A 7,345-nucleotide genomic window follows, 5' to 3' on the forward strand; every position below is an offset into this window, starting at 1 on the left:
AATCCTTATAAACACTAGAATTTCTCATTCTCAATCTAATTCTCTCTGCTACATATTAGATCCTAGATATTCATAAACCAAGAGAATATTCAGGATTCAGTTGCATAGAGATTTTGAAAAGCTCTTATACAAGGTTTGCTAACAGAATGTGGAAAGTTATTGAGTGTTTTACTCATTCATTCATATTGACTGTAGTGAGATCCACGTTATAATGGTAGTGAAGAAAGGTAAGATGGCAGCGTTGACTTGCCACTGCCTTCTATAAATCATAGCTGATACCGGTGAATCTGAAGAAATACTAACTGTTCTTGTTTGGAATGGTCAATTATATTTTATTCGTCAAGAAAGAATAATTTTCAATGATTGAATAATACATTTTCATTATTGAGATTTAATATTTTGTTAATAAATTATATTTCTGCATTATTAAAATACGGCTAGCAACGTCGCGGACCTATAAAAGGATAGCACTATCTACTTTGTTAAATGTTAGACAAGGATAAAAACACCATTGTAAATCAAATAATACTGTCATAATGTGGTCTTCACTATAGTTTCTACTTCAGGACTCGCTCGGAAAGGCAAGTTATTCTCCAGTAAAAGATGAAAAATGTGTACTCGAAATGTATTTTACCCTTATTACCCGAAAGGCACTTTTAATAATCATATTTCAACATAGATTGATAGATGAAATGAAATTATTCTCAATAGATTCTCTTGTGAAGATGTTCAATGCCAATGATGGCTGTTCTTACGATCAGATTGATGAATTGTATTTTATTTCGTAACTCCTTCCACAATTATCATTTTCTATGGTGGAATTGATAGTATACCTTCTGACAAAACAACACTTATTACAATGGTTTGAAATTTTAATTCTTGTCTAAAGTGTATTAGAAAATTTTCATAACTTTTACTCAACATTCCTGTTCATAGCGCGATTTCTACTTTTTACTGTCTCGTAAGGAATTCAGAAATATAGAATAGTTATTAATCTTTGATTAAATCAATAAAACGTTTAGTTTCCAATGGTGAAGATCTACATGGAATAGGCTACTCTTGTTTTGAAATGTATTATACCGATGGTGGATTGGGGTATGAAAAATAGGATGATTACTCTTTAATTTCATGATGGATAACAATCTCTGTCACAATGAAGCAAAGATTTAATATCGCTTATTTGTAAGGTTTTGTGAAAAGTGACTCAGTGATTGTTAGTTTTCACAGAACTTAACGAATAGTGTATACATTTTGTAGATAACAATGTTCCGTAGTCAATAAGCGGCTCGTACATCTGAGCTTTTAACAAGCAACATTATTGCACGGTTCAACGAGCATCTTTATCACCAACAAATCAAGCAGCGAAGAATAACTCCAGGCAATGGATACTCAAAAAAGCGTATAGAACGAAAAGTTTGGAAGACAATTTTTTATCAAATATCAAATTCTTCTATAGTTTTCGAGATATCCGCAATTGAAGGTGTGATTTCACATGAGAATGTGCAGCTGTTTCTGAATGGTAGGCTAGCACACCAGTGTAACTAGCAATCAACATGATGCAACATTGCTTCACATGTGATTCCATTCAATATATCGTTTATTAGAGAAAATATCTGTCCAGTGTCAGATCCATGGTGGGGGGGATGCGACCGTAGACCGTAGACATATATGGCCATCAAAATAGCTAATGATAAATACCAGATAATAGTCATATTGATTAGTAGACCTGTATACTATAGTTACACCTATTTCCGACTGATAAACTCATCAGTCTATCTAGTTATTATAACACTATCAAAAGTCATATCCTATCTAGTGCCGAATATCATATCCTAACAGTGCCGAATCTGTGTTATCGTCCTTCGAACAATAATCATGTTCCTACGAACATTCCGAACATCTTGGTAGATTTACAGAAGACATGGGTTAACCTGAGTAACTGGATATTTTGAATGAAAAAGACTAAGAAAATTTATCTTCTTTTTGGTGCGATTTCCATTCAATTCTTATTGTGTTCAGTAGATCACTAATTAATTCTATTTTCCTTCAAACATTACATAGTCCCATAGTTCTTTAGATTAAATAACACATACAATAAATTGGAATGGAATTACATTTTTCATTCAATTATTTCCAAAAATAATGACTTTGTAGTAGCCCTGAATAGGCCTAATCATTATTAGATAGCCTGATAGCAACATGCTTTAAATTTGGCTCCAAAGCAGTTTTAACAAACTAACAAACATCTTTTAGTCCAGGAAAGGTTATAGAGGGAAAAGTTGAGAAGACAATTTTTGACTTCACAGTTCTCTTTAGGGTAGTAAGGAGGTAAACATATCAAAAGTCCCAACCCCTACCCCCTGTGCTAAGGGGGTGGGGGTGGTTTAAAGTTACCATTTTTTGCGGCTCGTACATCTGAGCTTTTAACAAGCAACATTATTGCACGGTTCAACGAGCATCTTTATCACCAACAAATCAAGCAGCGAAGAATAACTCCAGGCAATGGATACTCAAAAAAGCGTATAGAACGAAAAGTTTGGAAGACAATTTTTTATCAAATATCAAATTCTTCTATAGTTTTCGAGATATCCGCAATTGAAAGTGTGATTTCACATGAGAATGTGCAGCTGTTTCTGAATGGTAGGCTAGCACACCAGTGTAACTAGCAATCAACATGATGCAACATTGCTTCACATGTGATTCCATTCAATATATCGTTTATTAGAGAAAATATCTGTCCAGTGTCAGATCCATGGTGGGGGGGATGCGACCGTAGACCGTAGACATATATGGCCATCAAAATAGCTAATGATAAATACCAGATAATAGTCATATTGATTAGTAGACCTGTATACTATAGTTACACCTATTTCCGACTGATAAACTCATCAGTCTATCTAGTTATTATAACACTATCAAAAGTCATATCCTATCTAGTGCCGAATATCATATCCTAACAGTGCCGAATCTGTGTTATCGTTCTTCGAACAATAATCATGTTCCCACGAACATTCCGAACATCTTGGTAGATTTACAGAAGACATGGGTTAACCTGAGTAACTGGATATTTTGAATGAAAAAGACTAAGAAAATTTATCTTCTTTTTGGTGCGATTTCCATTCAATTCTTATTGTGTTCAGTAGATCACTAATTAATTCTATTTTCCTTCAAACATTACATAGTCCCATAGTTCTTTAGATTTAATAACACATACAATAAATTGGAATGGAATTACATTTTTCATTCAATTATTTCCAAAAATAATGACTTTGTAGTAGCCCTGAATAGGCCTAATCATTATTAGATAGCCTGATAGCAACATGCTTTAAATTTGGCTCCAAAGCAGTTTTAACAAACTAACAAACATCTTTTAGTCCAGGAAAGGTTATAGAGGGAAAAGTTGAGAAGACAATTTTTGACTTCACAGTTCTCTTTAGGGTAGTAAGGAGGTAAACATATCAAAAGGCCCAACCCCTACCCCCTGTGCTAAGGGGGTGGGGGTGGTTTAAAGTTACCATTTTTTGGTTTCTCGCAAAAAATCAAAAACTATGTATCCTATGTAAGGACTTGACTGTCAGTTAACAAATTAAAGCTTACATAATCTCCTACAATATTCATTTTCATAAAAACATATGCTTATCGTAGGTTTGTAGAGCATTAAATTCTCTTTGAAATGATGTATTACTTCATTATTCAAAGTTTTCCTTCCATTGTTATAGCAGCTTCAATGTAGGGGGTGACATTTTCATTGCTGCAACAAGTATCAACTCAGCGGTTCCACACCTTCAACAGAGGGGATAAAGATGCGTACTTTTGCTATGTTCACCTACTAACTAGTCCAAATCAAGCTGCAAAGTCAAAAATTGTGTCACAGACACCCCCTTCAAAAGTCATTGTCAAACGATCAATTGTTGCAGCAATGAAAATTTCACCCCCTACATTGAAGCTGCTATAACAATGGAAGGAAAACTTTGAATAGTGAAGTGATACATCATTTCAAAGAGAATTTAATGCTCTACAAACCTACGATAAGCATCTGTTTTGATGCATTGTTGGAGAGTTATAAGCCCTGAAAGAGCAAAACATTGGATAAAAACCTGTTATTTTAACAATTACACACCTTCAAGAGCAAATATCTCGGGAACTGTTAGGAATATCACAAAATTCCACTGAACAAAAAGTGTAGAAAATTTATCACGCTTCATTTTTGATTTGTTAGTTATATCGGTTGAACGCATTGTTCTCAAGATAAGTTATTAATGCTCCATGAGCTCATGATCGATATAGATCTTTCCCATCGATTTTTAAAGAGTTATAAGAGCAAAAATAGAAAAAAAGATTAGTGGCAAACGTGTCCTAATTAGTGGCCTAATCATTATTGGATAGCCTGATAGCAACAGGCTTTAAATTTGGCTCCAAAGCAGTTTTAACAAACTAACATCTTTTAGTCCAGTCAAGGAAAGGTTATAGAGGGAAAAGTTGAGAAGACAATTTTTAACCCCACAGTTCTCTTTAGAGTAGTAAGGAGGTAAACATAATTATCAAAAGTCCCCACCCCTATTACACCATTGTCAATCTCTGTTTAAAGTATCAATGAATCTGTGGTTTTTGACAATTTCTTAGCCTTTTTCATTCAATATGAATAATTACCACAATATTAACTTCTCAACTACACAAAAACTGGATATTTGAATTCATTCATCCTTGATGATTGAAGGAAGAAATTGATAGGCAAACGTTAAGTTAACTCTGCACTGTCCACTCTCAGACAGCATTTTATTTTATTTATTGGATAGAGGTTGAGTAGCCTAAACAATACAGTCTAGTCGGAAAAGAAAAAAACAGGCTATTGCCCAAAACTTCTTCAGTTACCTAATTTTGTCTTAAATTGTCCAAATATTATGTAGGTCATGTCAATTTCAATTTAATCATCAATCTGAATATACAAATCAGAATAAAACAGACAATTTTAAATGTAGAATAATAATAAAACTCTGTAAAAACATAAAACAAACTTCAAATTCACAAAATAATTCTATAAAAACACATAAATTTTGAGCTTGAAAATATCAAGTTCACCAATATCTTCATTATCCCTACTATACTGTTACAATTCATGTCGAACCAGTACGCATAGCTGAGCCACCTGTGTAGGGTTGGCTTGTTAGTTGGGTGGTCTGGCGAATAGCCAAGTGGCTCCCCTTGGGTTGTGCGAAAACCAACCCTTGTTTGTCTGGAGAACAGTCAAGGTCAAGAGGCTCCCCTTGGGTTGCATTGCGAAAACCAACCCTTGTTAAAGATACTTCGGTATTTTTCTTTTGCAAGTGGCTAAAATCACTATTGCTGACGCTGCAATCTCATGTTATTTGGCCCATGATATTTTATATTTCTGATTAGTCGATAGTCAATCACACTACTGAGGTTTGATTCAATTTATACTGATTTTCAAGTTGCAGGTTGTAAAACAAAATTTTCGCAGATTTTTAACGTTTATCAACACCAGGTTTAAATTTGCAACAGCTTGTAACACATATTACATGCAATCCACTAATCCTGTGTTCGTTTTCACAAATTTGCCAATGATTGTATTTCATTTATTTATCGTCACATTACATCAATTTTTGAGTAACACTCATTTGACTGGTAACATGTCAATACTAGAACAAAATTATATTTAAAAGACTTAGTTCTAACTTCTTGAAAGTAAAATAAATAAATACACTTTATGATGTATCTCATCAAATTCACATGGAAATGAAAGTCACAAAAAGTTAAGTTACACTCTACAGCCCCTTTTCACAAATTAAAATTCGGCAGCATAGTATAGGGCTTTCTCTACTAGCATTTTTCTGACTGTTAGTTTGAATTTGTTTATTGAATCTAGATTTCTGATGGCTGCAGATAATTTATTGAAATAACGTATTCCAGAGTAGAATGGAGTTTTTTCTAGAGCTGTGTGCCTATGTACTGGAAAAGCAATGAGACTACTATTACGTGTATTATACCCGTGATTATCTGTGCAGAATTGAAATTTATCTAAATTCTGTTTAACAAAAACTAACAATTGATAGATAAAAATAGATGGTAGCGTTAGAATGTTTAGGTTTTTGAAGAATGCTTTGCAAGAATCTCTTGATCTCAATCCACAAATGACTCTTATTATTTTTTTCTGGATTATAAAAATTTTACCGCTATCAACAGAATTTCCCCAGAAAATGGTTCCAGAGCTTAGATATGAGTAGACATATGCGTAGTAGACGGCCAATAGGGTGCTTTTGTCTAGTGAGTGAGAGAGGGTGAGAATCACAAAATAAGCTTGATTTAGTTTTTTTGCAAGGACCTGAATGAATATGCTCCTTCCAAGTAAAACTCTGATCTATTATAAGTCCCAGGAATTTTGTTGAAGAGGACACTTTAACACTGTCTTCAATTATTGGAAGATGTACTCTGTTCACTGCTGTTTGATTACGAGCAGAGCTAAATTGAATAAGATGGCTTTTATTATAGTTTAACGATAGACCGTTTGCTTCAAACCACTTTGACATTGCTGACAGTGCACTTTTCAATTTACTTGCAAGAGTGATGTGATCGGGGCTTGTTGCCAGAGCAGTTGTGTCATCTGCATACATAATTAATCTTATATCAGGTGCAGCACTTGTCAGATCATTAATATATACTAGGATAAAAGCAGCATAAAATTATTTCCATCATGATCTCAATTCCCCCAACCATAGAATAAACAAACGCTAGTAATAGAAGAATAGAAGTTTTCTCTGCTCCAACCGAGTCTTTCTACCTCGTTCCACTATCTATATTAAAAAAGAAGCAGATTGAAATGTATTATTATTGTTTATTGTTTTTGAAGGGACGGATTCAAGGATCCAAAGGTTCAAAGAACCCTACACGTCAACCGTAGCTTATTGTGTTCCCAAGTAGTATGTTAGTTAGGCAAACCAATACCTGTGTCCTTTACAAGAACCAGGAGTTTTCCCTATACTAACATCCCATTCATCACCTGATTGCTTGTCGCAATCCAGTGTGATATGCTTGGCAGTCTCTTCAGACTGATTAGTCCTTGTGACCTACATGAGTTCCACTCCTGGCCTACTTTGAAGGTCCTTCCGCTGAGGAAGGGGTGGCCAAGTTGCCTCTAGGGCGCCCGACCACCCTTGACTCAGCCTCTTGACCCACATTTGTGCCTGGTGTTTCACCCATCTCTGGTCTCTTGGGTTTTTCTTTTTTCCCCTCCGAAACTTCGCAGGGTCAAAAGCCTCTCCTCTCCCAAGAAGATTTGCCTAAATGCCCGCCCTTCTTTGAGCAGTGGTGAAGTTTGGTCTCTCCACCC

This window comes from Nilaparvata lugens, chromosome X (genome assembly GCF_014356525.2).
Source record: "Nilaparvata lugens isolate BPH chromosome X, ASM1435652v1, whole genome shotgun sequence".
NCBI lineage: Eukaryota > Metazoa > Arthropoda > Insecta > Hemiptera > Delphacidae > Nilaparvata > Nilaparvata lugens.